Here is a 19941-nt window from a genome sequence, read left to right as displayed (position 1 = left end):
GCCCACATTATGGGCTGTGAGCCCATATCATAGATGGACCCACAACCAAGCTCAAAAGGAATAGACTGAGATGGAAAACACTGCACACAGGGTTACCCCACTATACCCAAAAGATGCACAGTTCAGTGGCCAGCTTTTTATTTTTTGAGATGGAGTCTCACACTGTTGCCCAGGCTGGAGTGCAGTGATGTGATCTTGGCTCACTGCAGCCTCCGCCTCCCGGGTTCACGTCATGCTTCTGCCTCAGCCTCCTGAGTAGCTGGGACAACAGGCACCTGCCGCCATGCACAGCTAATTTTTTGTATTTTATTAGAGATGGGGTTTCACCGTGTTAGCCAGGATGGTCTTGATCTCCTGACCTCGTGATCCGCCTGCCTCGGCCTCCCAAAGTGCTGGGGTTACAGACAAGAGCCACCGCGCCCAGCCAATAGCCAGCTTTTAATTATCTGTGTTAGAAAAAAAAAAGTCATGGGGGTAGGTCAGCTACAATGTAAGTAAACATTAAAAGTTATATTTAATTTATATACAGCTTTGGAATGTGTTTGTACCGTGCACTTTGGAATATAGATCTGTTTTCTTCCATGAACTTACAGCACTGTAAGCTAAATAAACCCAAAGGACTAAAATATTGGGAAACTGTCGGTAATTTCCCTCTGTGTCTCTTAGGATGCTTTTGGCTACTGGAAACAAAAATCCTAACTGACACTGACTTAAACAATGAGGAAATTAACTGTCTCACAAAACGGATCAGGATCTCAGGGTTTGTTGATCCCCCAGCTCAGCAATGTCAGCGGGTCCCAGGTCCTTCTGTCTCTTTCCTCTGCACCCCTCAGTGCTGGTTTCGTTCTCAGTCTTGCAGCAATATGACAGGAGGACTCCAGGCATCACTCCCCAATCTAACAAGGTTAAGGGGAAAAAGGAAACACCTTTTCTTAGAAATAGATACCTCTCAGAATCTTCCCGCCTTCACTTTACCCTGAGACATCCCTGCATTCCTCATTTCATCATGTGTCCTTCCAGAATCAACCACAAGCAAGGGGACAGAATAATTGCAATAGGCTTACTCTAATCAAAGGGAGAAGAATGGATGTTGGCCAGTCAAACACCACATCCTCTGCACATGTCCTCATTTCCCCTGTCCCTGAAGTCACTCCGTGAGAGCATCACAGGCAATAGACTGAGATTTTTGACTAATGCTGAATATCATTTTACATGTAGATGCCCCCCTCCCACTTCCTTCTTTTTGGTCCTGCTAAGGAATGGTGAGAAACTATGCATTTTAGTTTGAAGTTCCTGCTACCTGAGTGCTGTAAGTAATGCAAATAAGTATAAACAAAGATAACGTTCACATCATTAGAAGACAACTTAGACTGAATAGGGGATGAGTTCAGTAAGCCATTAAAAGCAAGACTTGCCATGAGGGAACACAATAATAAGCAGCCAGCCCCATATTCTATCAGGGGCTGTATGTCTGTGTCTATCAGGATGAGTATTTTGTGCATTATTGTCATTTCCAGAAATCTACCTGAGCCAAGAGTATGTTTCAAGGCTAACGATCAGATGAAGGGTGTAGTGAACAGGTGTCATTGATTCAAAGGTTCCTGTGCAGAGCGGGATGGGTAGTTCTCATCCTTGGCTACTGCCCCTGCCCCAGGGGCTCAGAAGTGGACACTCGGGGAGTGTGCTCATTAAAGGCAAACAGTCCCACAGGAGAAAGGATGGATTGATGTCACTAACTTGCCGAGATAATAACCACCTCAGCTCCACAAAGCCCCAGTTGGAGGTTAAGAAGAGAATTGCCTACAAGCAGTTTACACAGAGCAGCTAAGAAATCAAGCACTGTGTCAGATGGATCACTGAAAAGCAACATGGGAATCTGTTCCCTTTTTTTTCTGGAAAGAAACAGAAGGTACAGCCACTGGCCACATTTATTTTTGGAGCAGAGAGAAGAGAAATAGATAGAAAAAGATATAGACATATGGATTGATCTGATTCAACCCTAGAGAAACATCCGTCTCAGCATGTCAGGGTTAAGAAGGGCCATACACTCGTGACCTGCACCATCAGAACTGCACAGTTTGGTCTTACTTTTTAATAGTAGAAAGTGCAAGAATGCCAGGATGGGATCATTCTGGAACCAAAAATTGAAGAAAAAAAAATCCCTGATTCCTCTTCTATCATACACAGCCACGCTGTGTTCTCGAGCAGTGCTTCTCAGGCGTCGGCATTATATGAGTCACCTGGGAGCTTGTTCAAGGCTGACTCTGACTCGGGAGGTCTGGGGTAAGGCCCAAGGGTCTGCATTTCTAACGAGCTCCCAGGTGATGCTGATGCTGCCATCTGGAATGTAAATTTTGAGTGGCCAGGTTCTAGGCTACCTACGGTATAGCATAAGGTCTATTGAGTTACCGTTGGTGGGATTTTAAGATGTGTAGATTTTCAGACAAGAAGAAGCCTTTAAAAGTCAGCTAACACAGTGGTTGTTAAAGTGTGGTCAGGGAACCTGGGGGGTTCCTAAGACTCTTGAAAGGGTTCATGAGATCAAAACTATTTTTATAGTAAACTAAGATGTTAATTTCTCTGTTTCACACTCATTCTTTCACAAGTGTCCAACAGAGTTTTCCAAGGGGGGTTTTGATGTGTGAAATCATAAAAGACTAAATAGAGAAGCAAATCTAAGAATCCAGCTGTCTTCCAATAAATAAGAGAATAAAGAAATTTGTAAAAATGTTTTTTAAAAGTCAGTTAACAGAGATTAACATCCAAAGCATATTAAAAAATAACTCCTACAACCCAACAAAAAAAGCCCAATTTAAAAATGGGCAAAGGACTTGAAGAGACATTTCTCCAAAGAAGATATACAGATAACCAATAAACATGCAAAAAGATGTTCAAACCTCACTAATTATTATTAAATTTTTTTTGAGACAGAGTTTCCCTCTTGTTGCCCAGGCTGGAGTGCAATGGCACGATCTTGGCTCACTGCAACTTCCGCCTCCCAGGTTCAAGCAATTCTCCTGCTTCAACCTCCCAAGTAGCTGGGATTACAGGCATGCCCCACCATGCCTGGATAATTTTGTATTTTTAGTGGAGATGGGTTTCTCCAGGTTGGTCATGCTGGTCTCAAACTCCCAGCCTCAGGTGATCCGCCCACCTCGGCCTCCCAAAGTGCTGGGATTACAGGCGTGAGCCACCGTACCTGACCAAAACTTCACTAATTATTAGAGATATGTAAATCAAAACCATAATGAGATACCGCTTCACACCCACTTGGAGGGCTATTATTTAAAAACAACAACAAAAAAATAAAAATGAAAAATAAAAAAAAACAGAAAATAGTAAGTATTGGTGAGGATGAGGAAAATTGGAACCTTTGTGCACTGCTGATAGAAATGTAAAATGGTACAGCCATTATGGAAAAAAGTACAGCAGTTCCTCAAAAAAAATAAACATAGACCCATCATATGATTCTGTATATACACAGCAATCCCACTTCTTCATATATACACAAAAGAACTGAACGCAGGTACCAGAATAGATATTTGTACACCAGTCTTCCTGGCAGCATTATTTCATGGTAGCCAGAAGGTAGAAACGACCCAAATGTTCATTGAAGGATGAATGGATACACAAAATGTGGTATACACATACAGTGGAATAGTATTCAGCCTTAAGGGAAATTCTGACACATTTTACAACATGAATGAACCTTGAAAACATTATACTAAGTGAAATAAGCCAGACACAAAGGACAAATATTGTATGATTCTACTTCTATGAGTGATATGGTTTGGATCTGTGTCCCCATCAAATCTCCTATTGAATTGTAATCCCTGGTGTTGAAGATGGGACCTGGTGGGAGATGATTGGATCATAGGGGTGGTTTTCTCATGAGCAGTTTAGCACCATCCTCTTGGTGCTGTTCTTGTGGTAGTGAGTTCTTGTGAAATCTGATTGTTTAAAAGTGTGTGGCACCTTCCACCTCAATCTCTCTTCTTCCTGCTCTGGCCGTGTGAAGTGCCTGCTCCCGTTTCCCCTTCTACCATGACTGTAAGTTTCCTGAGGCCTTCCCAGAAGCCAAGCAGTGCTGCCATGCTTCCTGTACGGCCTGCAGAACCATGAGCCAATTAAACCTCTTTTCTTTATAAATTACCCAGTCTCAGGTATTTTTTTTATAGCCATGAGAGAACAAACTAATACAATGAGGTACCTCGCATAGTCAGATTCATACAGACAGAAAGTAGAAGGGTGGTTGCCAGGAGCTGGGGAGAAAGGAGAGTGAGGAGTTATTGTCTGATGGGTATGAAGTTTCAGTCTGGGAAGATAAACAAGTTCTGAAGATGGATGGTAGTGATGGTAGCACAACAGTGTGAATGTAATTAATGCCACTGAACTGTACACCTAAAAGTGATATAAATGGTAACTTTTATTTATTTTTATTTTTATCTTTTTGAGACAAAGTCTTGCTCTGTCACCCAGGCAAGCTGGAGTACAGTGGTGTAATCTCAGCTCATTGCAAACTCCACCTCCCAGGTTCATGTGATTCTCCTGCCTCAGCATCCCAAGTAGCTGGGATTACAGGACCACACCACCATGCTCTGCTGATTTTTGTATTTTTAGTAGAGATGGGGTTTCACTGTTGGCCAAGCTAGTCTTGAACTCCTGGCCTCAGGTGATCTGGCCCCCTTGGTCTCCCAAACTGCTGGGATTACAGGCATGAGCTACCAAGCCCGGCTGGTAAATTTTATATTATGCATATTTTACCACAAGAAAAAAGGCTAACTTAACTCTCTGGTAATAGATGAAGAGGGGGGAAGCAAAGGATTATTATAAACGGCTGAGCAGAGAGGCACAGCTGGCTGGCGATGGAGACCAGACAGAATCCCTGGGACCTAACTCCCAATTCTGTGTTTTTTGGCTTCAGAACTTTGACCCTGGGCTGCCCTGTAATGATGTGCAGATGCAAAATGGTGTAGTGAAGAGATAAGAGGACCAGGTAATCAGGAAACCAAGATTCTAACCATAATTCTGTCATTCCTGGCTGTGACACTTGAGAGAAGTCTTTGACTTTCCTGCAACTAGTCCTCTGGTCAGTAAAATGTAGAGATCGACAACGTTTTCATCAGTGAAATAAAGAGAATGTCTCCCAAAATATTTTGCTTGGAATACTGATGTCAAGAGATATCTGTGGGGAAAAAATATGGTTTTGTAGTCAAATATTTGGGACATGCTGCAGACTTAATCCCTCTTTTGGATATTCACAAAACACATTAGCATGTTAAAGGATCTGCAAAGTTCTGTGGTAAAGAAATCTGTTCAGTTTTCTTTACCCACGATCTCACTTTGGGCTCCCGAAGCAGACACTGAGCCAAGGATTTGAGTACAAATAGTTTGTTTGGGAAGTGAAGGGAAAACAGTAAGGAAATCAGGAAGGAAAGTCAGTCTTACAGGATACGTAATCAAGTTAGCTGCCCTTGGGACAACCAGCTCACAATCCCACTGCAGAAATTCTAGAAGCTAGAATAGGACACAGTTCAGTGATCACACCTAAAGGGTGGGGGAGCTGGGGTGTTTATACACCACCTCCTGCCAGTCATAGGCTGAGGACAGCTTGTGGTGAGTGTCAAGCTCCTGGCACTCTTGGCCCATTATTTGAGGACAGAACAGCCCTCCATGGCTTCAGAAAGGACTCTAGACAAAAAGATTCAGACTCGAGCTCCTGGACGTCAGCCTCTTGCACTGAAGCAGTAAGACTAGAGGGATACAGCAGAGCACCAGCAGCATCTGCTAAATCAGCTTTTCCCAAACTGCCGTGACCCTAGAACGCCTCCTCCCTTGTTTCTCAACACCTAAAAATATCCTACAGAACCTTAGGAAACAAGACAATCTGTAAGATCCCTCTGACTCCAATTTTCTAATGAACTCTGATTTTAAGTTACTTAAAAAACCTTACGATGCCACTTCCAAGCTCAACGACCATTCTATTTCTCAGCTTTGACCCTACCTGGCTCATTCTGGGCAAGGCTGGCCTCCTGCCAGGGCTGGCGGAGAGACAGGCTGTCCAGGCACAGCAGGTGGAAGAGATCAAGGACCTGCCCTCTTCTCCCACCCCTCTAGTGCCTCAGATCCATGGGTGTATGTCTCAGGCTTTTCTCTCAAAGGAGAATGCACCATCTGTGAGAAGTGGCAATCTCTTCTTCAAACGCACACATTCCTTGGCTATTATTAAAAAGTCAAAAAATAACAGATGTTGGCAAGGCTGGGGAAAAACGGGAACCCTTTTACACTGTTGGTGGAAACGTAAATTAGTTCAACCAATGTGGAAAGCAGTTTGGAGATTTCTCAAAGAACTAAAAATGGAACAACCATTCGACCCCGCAATCCCATTACTGGGTGCATATCCAAAGGAAAATAAACCACTCTTCCAAAAAAACCCACATGTAGTCGTATGTTCATCACAGTGCTATTCACAGTCACAAAGACAGAGAATCAACTGAAGTGCCCATCAATGGTGGATTGGATAAAGAAAATGTAGTACATATACACCATGGGATACTATACAGCCATGAAAAAGAACTAAATCATGTCCTTTGCAGCAACATGGATGCAGCTAGAGGCCATTATCCTAAGCAAATTAGCACAGAAACAGAAAACCGAATTTTGCATATTCTCACTTATAAATGGGAGCTAAACATTTGGTACACATGGACATAAAGATGGGAACAATAGACACCCAGGACTACAAGAAGGAGGAGGGAGGGAGGAGGCAAGGCTTGAAAAACTACCTATTGAGTGCTGTGCTCACTACCTGTGTGATGGATTCAATCACACCCCAAACCTCAGCATCATACAATAACCCATGTAACAAACCTGCTTATGTACTCCTGAATCTAAAATAAAAGTTGAAATTACACACACACACACACACACAGAGAGAGAGAGAGAGAGAGAGAAGGAGGAGAGAGAGAGAGAGATTTCTTTAAAAAGGAGGGCTGTTGTCTAGGTTCCCAAGTTTGCATAGTTAATTTTTTTCTCTAACAGCAAACTGACCTCCTATGTTCAAAAAGAGAACTCTTATCTGAGCCTGGGGAAAATTTGAGGCCAGAGTTCAATCACTAAAGTCTAATATCATACCTGTTTGTAATGAAGAAAAGAAAGGACAAATCCTTACCCACGAAATATGGATAATTCCTCCAGACAAATGGGCTGTCCTTAAAGAAGTCACATGCTGACAGTCAGCCCCATCCAACCCCACCGTCAGCGTTCTCTCTCAGAGCCAGGCAGTTTGAAGGCTTCCTTCAGGTAGAAAAAATTACACTGGCCTTGGTTCAAGCCTCCTCACTTTCTTTAGCTGACAAGTCTTAAAAAGAAATCAAGAACCAGAAAGAATTGAAGGTTTACCTATTTTTCCTCACAGTCAGAGGCGGTGCTGCTTCTAGAATTCATCTTGAAGTTCCATTTTCAATCTCTTTCTCCCTGCACAAACACATCAATAATCGTCCCACTATACACACACCAGAACTATATTTACAAAATGCAAGTATAAATTACCCTGCAAATTGTATTAACACTGTGAATAAATTTAAGGATGTTCGTGTGAGACAGAAAACCAGCCTATTTCTAAACAACAAATACCAACGTAAAATCTATTCAAGTCAGTTCAGTCAAGAGCCTGGCTCGGTGCTGAGTGCTGAGGAGACAGCAGGCTAGACTCTGTTGAACTGCTGTTTTTATAGGAGGAAACAGGTCAGATATTGGCAATTTAATATGGTCAGCCTTATACAAAAATAAGTCACACAAATCCTGGGTGCAAGGAGTTTACATTTCAGGAGAGACGACTAATATGTGAAACAACCAAGGTTGAAATAAGGACTTAAAAACGTACAATGTGCTAAGGAGCTGAGGGGGGTAACTAGGGCAGATGCCTTAAGGAAGAGTTTTTGTCTTTTATGCTAACAAAAAAAATCAAATATTATACAAGTATTTTATTTATTTATTTATTTATTTATTTATTTTTAGACGGAGTTTCTCTCTTGTTGCCCAGGCTGGAGTGCAATGGCGTGATCTCAGCTCACTGCAACCCCCGCCTCTCGGGTTCAAGCGATTCTCCTGCCTCGGCCTCCTGAGTAGCTGGGATAACAAGCATGTGCCACCATGCCTGGCTAATTTTGCATTTTTAGTAGAGATGGGGTTTCTCCATGTTGGTCAGGCTGGTCTCGAACTCCCGACCTCAGGTGATCCACCCACCTCGGCCTCCCAAAGTGCTGGGATTACAGGCATGAGCCACTACACTCGGCCATACAAGTATTTTAAAAAGAAAAATTCCCCCAGAGTCCTTCCCTCCAGAGATAATTTACATTATCAATAGTTTAGTGTATTTTACATTTTTTCTTTGTCTGTACTTTTATTTCTGCTTCTTTAAAGAAAAGTTAGGGCTAGGCATGGTGGCTCATGCCTGTAATCTCAGCACTTTGGGAGGCCGAGGCAGGCAGATCACTTGAGCCCAGGAGTTCCAGACCAGCCTGGGCAACATGGCGAAATCCCACGTCTACAAAAAATACAAAAATTAGGGTGTGGTGGTGTGTACCTGTAGTCCCAGCTACTTGGGAAGCTGAGGTGGAAGAATCACCCAAGCCCCAGAGGTAGAGGCTACAGTGAGCTGTGATCGTACCAGTGCACTCCAGCCTAGGCAGCAGCAGAAGACCTTGTCGAGAGAGAGAGAGAGAGAGACAGAGAGAGAGACAGAGAAGGAAGGAAGGAAAGAAGGAAGGAAGGAAGGAAGGAAGGAAGGAAGGAAGGAAGGAAGGAAGGAAGGAAGGAAGGAAGGAAGGTGGGAAGGAGGGAAGGAGGGAGGGAGGGAGGGAGGGAGAACAAAGAAATTTCTTTATTTCCTTTACTTTCTTAATAAACTTGCTTTCACTTTGCTCTATGGACTAGCCTCAAATTCTTTCTTGCGTGAGATCCAAGAACCCTATCTTGGGGTCTGGATTGGGGCCCCTTTCCAGTAACAATACTGCTGATGTCATAAACGCCCCTTTGCCGATACACTTACACACATGTGTCTCTTCCATGTCGTCAAAGGGCATTAACTCCTTGGGCCTCTCTAAGGTAGCAGACAGAACCAAAGTCCATGTTGGATAATCATTTAATCATTTATCAAGTAATAGAGAAGGAAGTGCTTAAAGTGGACAACCGTAGTTTGGAAATCAAGGAGGCTGTGATGGGAATGGAAGTGGAGGTGGTAAAGACTTCGGCAATGGTGATGGAATTGATAAGGACCGGGTAGGTAGAGGCCTACCGAGGCCCCTTCTTTTTGCTTGGCAGGTAGAGAAAGTGTTGAGAGAGAAAAATGTGCTTCAGAGGCAGATAAGAATTGGAGAGACAAAAAATGTGTGAAGAGCAGCAATCTTCAGACTGAAGAACTGGAGCCCTGGGGTTGGGCTTTCCTAAGGACACGGGGTACAGATGGTTCCGGAGGATTAAGTCCCACGTCCTCCATTTCCACGCATTAATTTGCCTGAGGATGTGTCTGCAGCCAAAGGTCCTGGAGATTTGCCTTCCGCTCCTCCTCCTTCACAAGTTCAACTCCCACTGTTAGCTATTATTTGGTTTGTTGTTGTTAACCATTTCCTTAGTGCATATATTTTCTACACTGTGGCACAATAATTTTGCTCAGAGGAGAGTCTCACAAGATGCCCTAGGGAAAGCCAGGGAAGGATATGATCTATAAATGTCAAGAAACCAGGAGCAGTTTTCTGACATCCTATGTGTGATGAGAGATAGCCAGATCAGGGCTTTTATTACACTCTCTCTGATCAGTGTATCAGATGGGATCCCACCACGCACCAGGCTGCACTCTGTAATCGATGGTAAGTTGTCAAAAATGATTTTTTTAATGAATTGCTTAGACTACACTGTGCCTTGAGAAAAATGGCCCTGTATTCAGAAAATCTCATTTTTTTAGACAGGCAATTTTAGTAGCTAAATATTTGAATGTAGTTAAATATTTATGGATTCACAATGTTAAATATTCACATTACCTCTGGTAGGCAGATGTTTCTTATCATCAGTCATAGACTCACAGATTCATGTGTCTCTCATTACCTGCTTCTTCAGTTATTCTTCCAAGTCCTTTCCAGTGATCTCATTGCTCCTGCTACAAGGACATTTTTATCAACTTATGTCAATTAAAAGGCTCAACTTCCAATGTGCCATGCCTAAACCAGAATTAGGAGTCAAGAACTATAATCCTTGGAGTGGCTTGGCCATTCACCCACCCTGCTCCCTGCTTCCACCATCATAACCAGCCATCTCCAGCTCCAGCTCTGAGCTCTCTGTTACTTGTCCTTCTGACTCTCTTGTCTTAGTCCCTTTGAGCTGCTAAAACAAAATGTAATACCTTAGACTAGGTGGCTTATAAACAACAGAAATTTACTGCTCACAGCTCTGGAGGCCGAGAAGTCCAAGATTAAGATCAAGACACCAGCAGATTCGATGTCTGGTGAGGGCCCATTTCCTGGTTCATAGATGGTGACTTCTCACTGTGTCTTCACATGGAAGAAGGGCCAAGCTAGCTCTCTGGGGTCTCTTTTATAAAGGCACTTATCCAATGTATGATTAATTAACCTAATAACCCCTAAAAGGCCCCATCTCCTAATACCATCACCTCAGAGGTAAGGATTTTAACATATGAATTTGGCGACACAAACATTCAGACCATAGCATTCTGACTCTTCTGTCCATCTGCAAAAGGAAAAGTGAGGCTGCCCCTGTGGGTCTGCAGGAGCTATAGAAAACAATTAGGGTCAATCTGGAGGGATGTCTTCTCATAAATCTCACAGTTTGGGCCAAAAGCACTAAGACCAAGCTTGTTCATTCACTTAATCTCCTTATTTGGTCATATACGACCCAGGCAAGCCCACTCCATACTCATTCATCCTTCTCACTACTCAGTACCTCCACCATTATCTTAATGTTAACTCCCAGAGAGAAATCACTAACAGATGTGAATAAGGTCTGTGCAACACACAGCACTGTTGGTTCTAGTCCCTAAGGTCCCCAAAACTACCCTTCATCTTTCTCTTCATTTCTGCAAACTCATGTCCTTCCAATGAGTCCTTTTCTTGATTAAACTAGTTTGGGTTGGATTTCTGTTTGTACATTCCACACTGTAATCATGAACATGTATGCAATGTATGAACTACTGTTGCTTTACCATCACAATGGTAGCTTATCTAAAGGGTCTCAGTTCTATTTTTCCACAAAACAGGAAGACCCATATGATACGTACTACCTGCCAGGAATGCGCAGATGGATGAGCTACTCCTTCACCACAGTCAATAGACATTCTCTGGGTGCCTGACATAAGTCACTGGCCTCACGAGCTTGCTATCCAAAGAGGGTGCTCACCTCTAATTATGACAATTGTCATAAGAGAGGGACAAAGTACTTGCTATGGTGGCTCAGGTAGGAACAAGGATACCACCATTGTGGGAACAGGAAAGGCTTATGATTGATGAAGCATTTTAGCTGGGTCTGGAAGGATAGGTAGGGTTTCAGTCAGCAAAGATCATGAGAAGGAACTTTTCAATCAGAAAGCCAGGAAAAGCAAAAGCAGAGAAGCAATAACATGCAGGGCAAGCTTGCAAACCAGCGGTACCCAAGCTGGCTGAAATGTTGGGTGTATGAGCATGAGCTATGGGAGAAAATACAGGGAGGGAAGACGTAGCCACGTGGTGGAGGGGGTGCCTACCTTGTGCTAGGCCTAAAGAGTGTTCTCTTAATTTAATAAACAATGGAAGGAACTCTCAGAATGTTTCTGAGTCAAGGAATGATGCGATCTGAGCTCTACTTTAAGATTAATCCAGCAGCATTATGTGGGATGATTTCAAAGACAGAGAGAATGGGGGCAGAGAAACTAGTAAGAAAGCAGACGCAATAAGCTTAGGCAAGAGATAATGAGGGATTGAACTAGGACGGTAGAGATGGGAAGGGGAAAATTGATGAATGGGAGAGATACTGCAGAGGTAGAAAACCGACACGATTTGACAACTTTAAGTGTGAAATCCTTCACAAACGTGTGTATCATTCTTATTTGGTGTTACTTAGGGTAGTCAGGATATGCAGGCCATCTGTCACTGATGCTAATGAGGAAGTCAGATTTTATCCTCATTTGAAGCAGGCTGTCAGAAACCCAAAAACCCCAGGCTCACAGGACTGTGTAGTAAGGGAATATCACAGAGCCAGCCTTACAAGGGCCAGTCACCTATTTAGTGCAATGCCCAGAACAACACCAGGCTCCTACACCCCCAACACCTCCCCAGGTAGAACACCTCGACAGATACCTGAACTGTCACTACGTTCACGAATTTTCCTAAGGTCCAGTAGGACTGTGTTACACTTGGAGGCAAACCTGCTTCAGAGGGCCTCCCAACCCCCCAGGCAGGCCCGGGGCTCCAGGTAGGGACAGAGAACAATCTTTAGAGTCAAGAAGTAGGACTGCCTGTTTCTCACCTGCATCTGCAACACCCAGCACAGAGTCAGCATGCAGCATTGCACAGGAAATAGATGAAAGAATGATTCAATGATGAAATGAGGCTGGGGATAGTGGCTCACTCCTGTATTCCCAGTGCTTTGGGAGGCCAAGGCAGGAGGATTGTCTGAGGCCAGGAATTCAAGACCAGCCTGGGCAACAGAGTGAGACCCCCATTCTAAAGTTTTTTTTTTAGAGATGACAGTCTCACTCTCTTGCCCAGGCTGGAGTGCAGTGATGTGGTCTCAGCTCACTGCAACTTCTGCCTCCCAGGTTCGAGAAATTCTCATGCCTCAGCCTCCTGAGTAGCTGGAATTAACAGGTGTGCACCACCCTGCCCAGGTAATTTTTGTATTTTTAGTAGAGACGGGGTTTCACCATGTTGGCCAGACTGGTCTCAAACTCCTGACCTCATGTGATCCACCTGGCTTGGCCTCCCAAAGTACTGGTATTGTAGGCATTAGCCACCATGCCCAGCCTACAAAAAAATTTTTTTTTAATTAGCTGGGCGTGGTAGTGCACACCTGTAGTCCTAGCTACTGGGGAGGCTGAGGCAGGAGGATTGTTGATCTCAGGGATTTGAGGTTACATTGAGCTATGATCACGACACTGCACTTCAGCCTGGACAACGGAATGAGACCCTGTCTACAAAAATAATCATAATAATCATGATCATAATAATTGACTGAATTACAGGATTTCTAGAATGTCAAAGCATTCTATGGAGGCCCCAGCAGTTGCCACCCCTCTCCCTCCACCAGCATCACATCCCTGCACATCTTCTGAAGCACCCCAGAAAAGCTGAGTTCTCCATGGCTTTCGGCTGCAGCCTGCAAGGTGGTGGAACATGACCCCAACTTGCAGGAGACAGGGGTGGGTGAGAAGGGCTTTGCAGAGTTATGAATCCACTCCTGCTCCACCTTCACTGACTTTGAAGGCCGTAATGTTTGTTCTCTCAAGGGTAGGCAGAAGAGCTGAATATATTAAATAATCATTTTTTAATTTAAGCTGGTAAAGCATTTGGGAATATCAATGGTGTGAACAATTCTCACAACCAAATAACATTCAAGGCGCCCACCACAGTGACTACTTATGTCTCAACACTTGTTTCTTTCCTTATCATTCCCTCTATTGCTTCAAGCCATGATTTGATGAATCTCGGTGCCAGAAAAAAAGCAAAACTTATTAAAATTGTGCTGTCAAACTGTTGTGATTTTACTTTGTCATGCATTCGACTGTTTTAAAACAATGTTCCCTCCCCAACCCCTGAGCCCTAAGCTTGGAAACAACAACTGCCTCAGGTGCTTCTGCTTCTTTCTTGCACAAACAGAAGTTTCTCCTGTAATATTGGGGTCTACAAAGATCTAGAAAGGGAAATCTCTTGTTGTTCCCCCTTCCTCTAACTACATGTGGGTTGTCATTACTGTACACATGTGGCATTTTGAGACTGAAAAATTACAGTGATCAGAATTCTGCCATGCCATGCCCCAGGAGGATCCCCTGGAAAAGGTCTGAGCAAAAGGCCCTGATCTCTATTAGATTTTTGTTTGTTTACTTTTTTGAGACAGAGACTCGCTCTCTCACCCAGGCTGGAGTGCAGTGGTGCAATCTTGACTCACTGCAACCTCCACCTTCTGGGTTCAAGCGATTCTCCTACCTCAGCCTCCCAAGTAGCTGGAATTACAGGTCTCTGCCACCATGCTTGGCTAATTTTTTTATTTTTAGTAGAGATGGGGTTTCACCATGTTGGCCAGGCTGGTCTCGAACTCCTGACCTCGAGTGATTTTCCCACCTTGGCCTCCCAAAGTGCTGGGATTACAGGTGTGAGCCACCACGCCCAGCCATCTATTGGGTTTTGACCACGTCAAGGACCTGGGCCCTGCAAACGAGCTGAATGGAGGAAATTCAGGAACTCTCGTGGTGATCCTACAAGATCCTAGACCTTGGAAGGTATGGGGCCATCCAGTCTTTTTCAGGTGAGAGAAGGTCATTGATGAAGGGTGATGGTTTCCTCCCTGGAGACCTGGTGGCCACTGGTGAGTCTAGGCCTTTGTGACCAACTACACTAAACCTACCCTTATGAACCAGCCTCAAGAAGAAGCTGGTGAAAATGTCTCTGTGAAATCATACCAGGAAATGCTGGGGAAAGAAACAAGCCAGGGTGCCCTGGCCAGCAGTGGCACCCAGACTAATTGGTGGCAGAACTTTTGTGAAACTAAAGTAAAGAATTCAGCACTCTGTGATCACATTCATTTCCTCCCTCTTGTATTTCTGTGTTGTCTGGTTTGGATTTGTTTTTCCAGTGCATTTCCTAAGAATATTTCCTTGGGAAAAGTCCAACTTCACTTCAACTGAACCATGGGCAGAAAGGATGCAGACACCTGGACCCAAGTAATGAACAAAGATCAGTCCACCTCCCCACGTGGTACTTGGAGGAGTGGTGACAGAAGCTCAAGTGGAAACGATGGCAGGCAGAAGACGGTGGGGTAGCCGGGAAAGAAAGTGAAATGTCAGAACCAGTGGCTAGAGACCCTCCTGGGCTCCTCCTGGGGCGCTCTCTCTCACCCTCTTTAGGTGAGAGTCCTCTAGACTCTCACCTACACTGACTGCGCTGAAGACCGTGGGCTACCAGCAGGAGAGAAAGAAGAATATTAAGAGCACGGACTTTGCACTCAGGCATGCTTGGGCTCAAGCACTCACGCTGCCACACTTGGCTGTGTGACCTTGAACGTGACATTGAATATCCCTAAGCCTCTTTTTTTTTTCTCTCATTTGCTAAAAGAGAGTAACTAAAGTATCACTACTGCATGGTAGGTTGTTGCTGGAATGAAATGAGATGACAGATGCAAACGTTGAGTGGAATTGTGTGGCTCAGCCAGCCCATCACCTCTGCCTCTTCTGGGAAAGCATTCCTCTTCTCTTGGGGAATTACCCTTCCTCTCCCAACTTCACCGTAGCAATCCAAATGGGAATTGCTGCCTTTTTACATGACCTTGAAGACAGTGACAAATCAAGAGGTGATCACCCATTCCAAGTTATGCCAAGGACGGTACACACCCCATAACTACCCTCACTGGTGGAGGGATGGGTGTGTGCCCTAAGCAAGTCAATGAGACTCTTCAAAAGGAACCTAGACAGCAGATATTGAAGCCCCTGGCTCCAGTCACCTGGACCTTCTGTAGTTTGGCTATATGCTAATTTGAATTGTGGTTATGTCCCATACAGGCAAAAGAATCCTGTAATAGCCAGAAGTGGGGTATTTAAAGTAACAGAACCTGAAATGTGGAACTGGCTAAATTAAGGGTATGGGGTTTTTTGGTTTTGTTTGTTTGTTTGTTTGTTTTTGAGACGGAGTCTCGCTCTGTCGCCCAGGCTGGAGTGCAGTGGCGCGATCTCGGCTCACTGCAAGCTCTGCCTCCCAGGTTCATGCCATTCTCCTGCCTCAGCCTCTCCGAGTAGCTGGGACTACAGGCGCCCGCCACCATGCCCGGCTAATTTTTTTTGTATTTTTAGTAGAGACGGGGTTTCACCGTGGTCTCGATCTCCTAACCTCGTGATCCGCCCGCCTCGGCCTCCCAAGGTATGGGGGTTTTAACAAACATCTGCAAATTCTTTAACACTCCTTCCATCAAGAGGTAGCGTCTCTGTTCCTTCTTCTTGAAGTTGGGCAGGTCTTGGTGACTGCCTGGATTAACAGAATGTAGTAGAAATGACACTGTATGATTTCTGAGGTTAGGAAAGAAAAAGCCATGGAGCTTTTGACAGTTTTTCTTGGGACTCTCACTCTGGGAGCCTTCAGTCACCACGGAAGAAATTCAGATCCCCGAGGCTGCCATGTGGACAGACTGCGTGGAGGGGGTTGCCTGAGGAGCCCCAGCTATTGGAGTCTTCCCAGCTCAGTCACCACCTTCATGGGATGAAGTCTGCAAGAACCCCTCAGCTTCTGTCTGATACCATGAGTAAGGCCTCCCTTGCTGAGCCCAGTCAACCCCCAGAATCGTGAGCAAAATAAATTATTGTAATTGCTTTAATCACTGTTTTGGGTGATTTGCTGTGCAGCAACAGATAACCAGAATAGCAAGTGAAGGCAGTCAGGACTCCTTCTTTCTGATAGCAATCTTTGGTAAGAGTCAGTTAAGCTCTTTGTTAAAAGATTACCTGCCGTGTCTGGAGACTCAGCCCACTGAGACTTTAGAGATTTGGGCAAATTGAGAGTACTTAAATATATCATATCATCTATAAATTGCAAGATCCTAAGAAGCTTCTCCTGGAACTGATGAAAAGGAATGAACGTCACCAATGATGTGGTTGGGTATACAAGATATATATGAGTTAGACATGACTTTGAAATATTTCAAGATGCTGAGGAAATAAGTAAGCATGTAATCTTTCCATGGGATAGTTGCATTAAATTGGATGAGACATTTCTGGAAATGCCTTGGAAGGAGTGTGTGTGTGTGTGTGTGTGTGTGTGTGTGTGTGTGTGTACACGCACATTCATACCCAGGCACTGAATAGCCAAGGGTGTGGACTGTAATGGATCTATTTTTCTCTTTGTCCTGCACTCTTTCCTTCTAAATACAACCATTTCTCTCTCTTCTCCTCAGGTTTACCCTCAGGAGAGCCATCCCTCCTGTCCATTTACTAGGGGATCTGAAGCTGACATTATCTTAACATGATGGGTTAGGAGGTAAAACCTGGCCCATGCTGGGCCTCCCAGAGGTCTTCCCAGCATTGCTCAGACCTGAGCAGGAAGGCAAATAGTGCGGTGAGAGGGAGAGATCTTCACGCTCTCCACTCGAATCTGTAATAATGAAAGACCAAATCTGAGAGTGGAAACGGTCCTAGCCTCATGCAGGATGAAGCCAACACAGAGAAAAGAGTTGGCGGGAGACCAGAAAAGCCCATGTGGTGCTTGAGTACCTACCTTTGCCACCACTGACTTACATCAGCCAAAACTTCACGGCCAACACTGTTTCATTCAATCATCAGCAATCAACAGAATCTTTTAATACAGTTCCAGGGCCATAGAAAGCACCCAATAAATGCTTTTCAAACCTGTTTTCCACTGTTGTGCTTCAGCAAGAAGGAGAAAAGACAACTATGCATGAGAAATGTGTTCAAACCACACTCCATTAGGGCTCAGTGGGCCACGAAGTCAGCTCACTCCATCAGCCTCCTGTAGAGCCCTTAAAATATAGCAGTGCCCAGATCCCACCCCGGATCCCTGAATGAGAATCTTTAGGGACGGGGCCTAGGTGCCTGTGTATTGTTAAAAATTTCATGGGTGGACTTCTGACTAAGTAAACACAGGTGCTTATCTCCAATCCTTCCAAAAACCCCATAAAATGACAGCAAAAGAATTAAGGAGCTAAAAATATACAGAAGCAAAAAGAACAGGAGTAGAGCCAACAGCAGATGAGAAATGTCAATAACATTTTGTACCATGGAAACAGCATGGAAAAGTCAACAAAGAAAACCGAATCTAAGTGTCCACAGGAAGGCAAACAGAGGCAAGTCGGTTTGCACCACAGGACCCCGGAAAGGCCCAGAAGTTGATCATAGGTACCAGGTACCCTGAAAGACAGAGGGGCAAGGTTGGGCTGAAAACAGGAGGATTGGTTACAACCCTGTGCAAGAAGCAGTTTGTGCCTCGATAAATGTCCCATCCACATTGCCAGGCAACAGCCCTTCCTTCAACAGGCAGAAGATGAGGTTCACACCCTAGGGGGGATCAACAAGCCAGGTGCTGGAATCCGGGACTCAGGCACAGGTGAGAGCAAGATGAGATGTCCCTAAGATTAGGAGATTTAAAATATCGCAGGCTGAATGGAGAGAACCTCCATCCCTCTTCCCTTCCTGCTTCCCCGGTGCTGGAACTAAACTTAAACCTTCAAGACAAGATCATAGAGAGGAATCCTTCCAGAGAAAATTGGTAGGCCTGAGAGAAAGACCCACAGGTAAAGATGTTTGGGTGTCCCCAGTAAAAAGCCGAATCCCCACCCATTGACCATATTAGATCATGATCCTACCCACGCACTCCAGGCTTCCATTTAGCTTTTCAGGGGGCTCACATTTAGATATGAATGACAGCCGGGCCGGGCGCGGTGGCTCACGCTTGTAATCCCAGCACTTTGAGAGGCCGAGGCGGGCGGATCACGAGGTCAGGAGATCGAGACCACGATGAAACCCCGTCTCTACTAAAAATACAAAAAATTAGCCGGGCGTGGTGGCGGGCGCCTGTAGTCCCAGCTACTCGGAGAGGCTGAGGCAGGAGAATGGCGTGAACCCGGGAGGCGGAGCTTGCAGTGAGCTGAGATTGCGCCACTGCACTCCAGCCTGGGCGACAGAGCGAGACTCTGTCTCAAAAAAAAAAAAAAAAAGATATGAATGACAGCCAATGATCCCCAACACATGAGGAAAACTACTTCAGGAAAAGAGACCAAAACCGTCACATGGGACAAAGAAGCCTGTAAGAAAAAAGGCAATGCAGGGAGTAAAAGAAAACTTCTTTTAAAACTGTAATTAATATGCTCACAGATAGGAGAAGATATTACAGCAATGAAACTAAAATAAAATGCTATTTTTAAGAACCATTTGAGAACAAGAAAGATTATGGCAGAATAAAGGAAGTAAAAGAGAAAGTCGCAAAAAGCTCAAAGAAATTAGAATTTTTTAATGGAAAATAAAAGAGAAAAGACGAGTGGCCATTCAAAAAATATTCTAAAAAGTGAAAGCATAGAGGAAAAATTTAACCCCCCAAAAAAACTACAAGAAAAATTCTTAGAACTAAGAACATGCATTTCCCTTTTATGATGGTAGGAGGTAGAAACTCCAATCTCAAAACCCCGAAACCACTGGGTAACTGCTGATTTTATCTCTACAAACTTACATTCACAGAAAATACATGGGGATAATAAAATAATTACTACTTACTGAGAGCTTGCTCTATGCCCAGTGCTTGCTGTGTCTTACATGCCTTACATTTCATTTAACCTTCATAGTAATCCTATGAAATCGGTGCTATTATTTTTCCTGCTTGCAGATGAAAAAACTAAAACTCAAAAAAGTTAAGTAATTTAGGGGCTATAATTCAACCCAAGACTGCCTGTCCTAACCTATTCTGCCTCCTGCCTGTTAATACAAACTGCATATATGTACACGTGCACACATACACACACACACACACACACATCTTTACCTGTGCTGCCCCTTGCTCTTACCTCTTGAGTAGCTGCTAAACAGTTTTGTTACTTGCTTTCTTTTATTATTTTACTTTTCAGAAAGACTTAATCCTTTTTGCCACTTCACATTCTCAATTTTTAACTAAATTGGCCATTTTCTGCTTTTCATGTGGGAGCTTTGCACACAGAAATGTGAAAAATAGCTCAGTCCTTGGGCTTGCTGTA

The 19941-nt window shown here is 44.2% G+C and overlaps 1 long non-coding RNA gene across 2 annotated transcripts; it reads right to left on the bottom strand.

The window, feature by feature from the left end:
• Positions 1-225: 225 nt before the first annotated feature.
• LOC131383317 (uncharacterized) lies at positions 226-8697 on the bottom strand. Of its 2 annotated transcripts, XR_009213277.1 has the most exons (4): positions 8588-8697; positions 7402-7476; positions 5022-5185; positions 226-446 (listed from the first exon to the last, which is right to left on the bottom strand). It is a non-coding gene; the product is annotated as an uncharacterized LOC131383317 (long non-coding RNA). The 2 variants fall into 2 exon arrangements; XR_009213278.1 differs by lacking the exon at positions 5022-5185.
• Positions 8698-19941: the final 11244 nt, after the last annotated feature.

This window comes from Hylobates moloch, unplaced genomic scaffold, assembly GCF_009828535.3.
Source record: "Hylobates moloch isolate HMO894 unplaced genomic scaffold, HMol_V3 SCAFFOLD_4, whole genome shotgun sequence".
NCBI classification, from domain to species: domain Eukaryota; kingdom Metazoa; phylum Chordata; class Mammalia; order Primates; family Hylobatidae; genus Hylobates; species Hylobates moloch.
The sequence above is the reverse complement of the archived record's forward strand: the minus strand, read 5'-3'. Positions and strand labels throughout refer to the sequence as shown.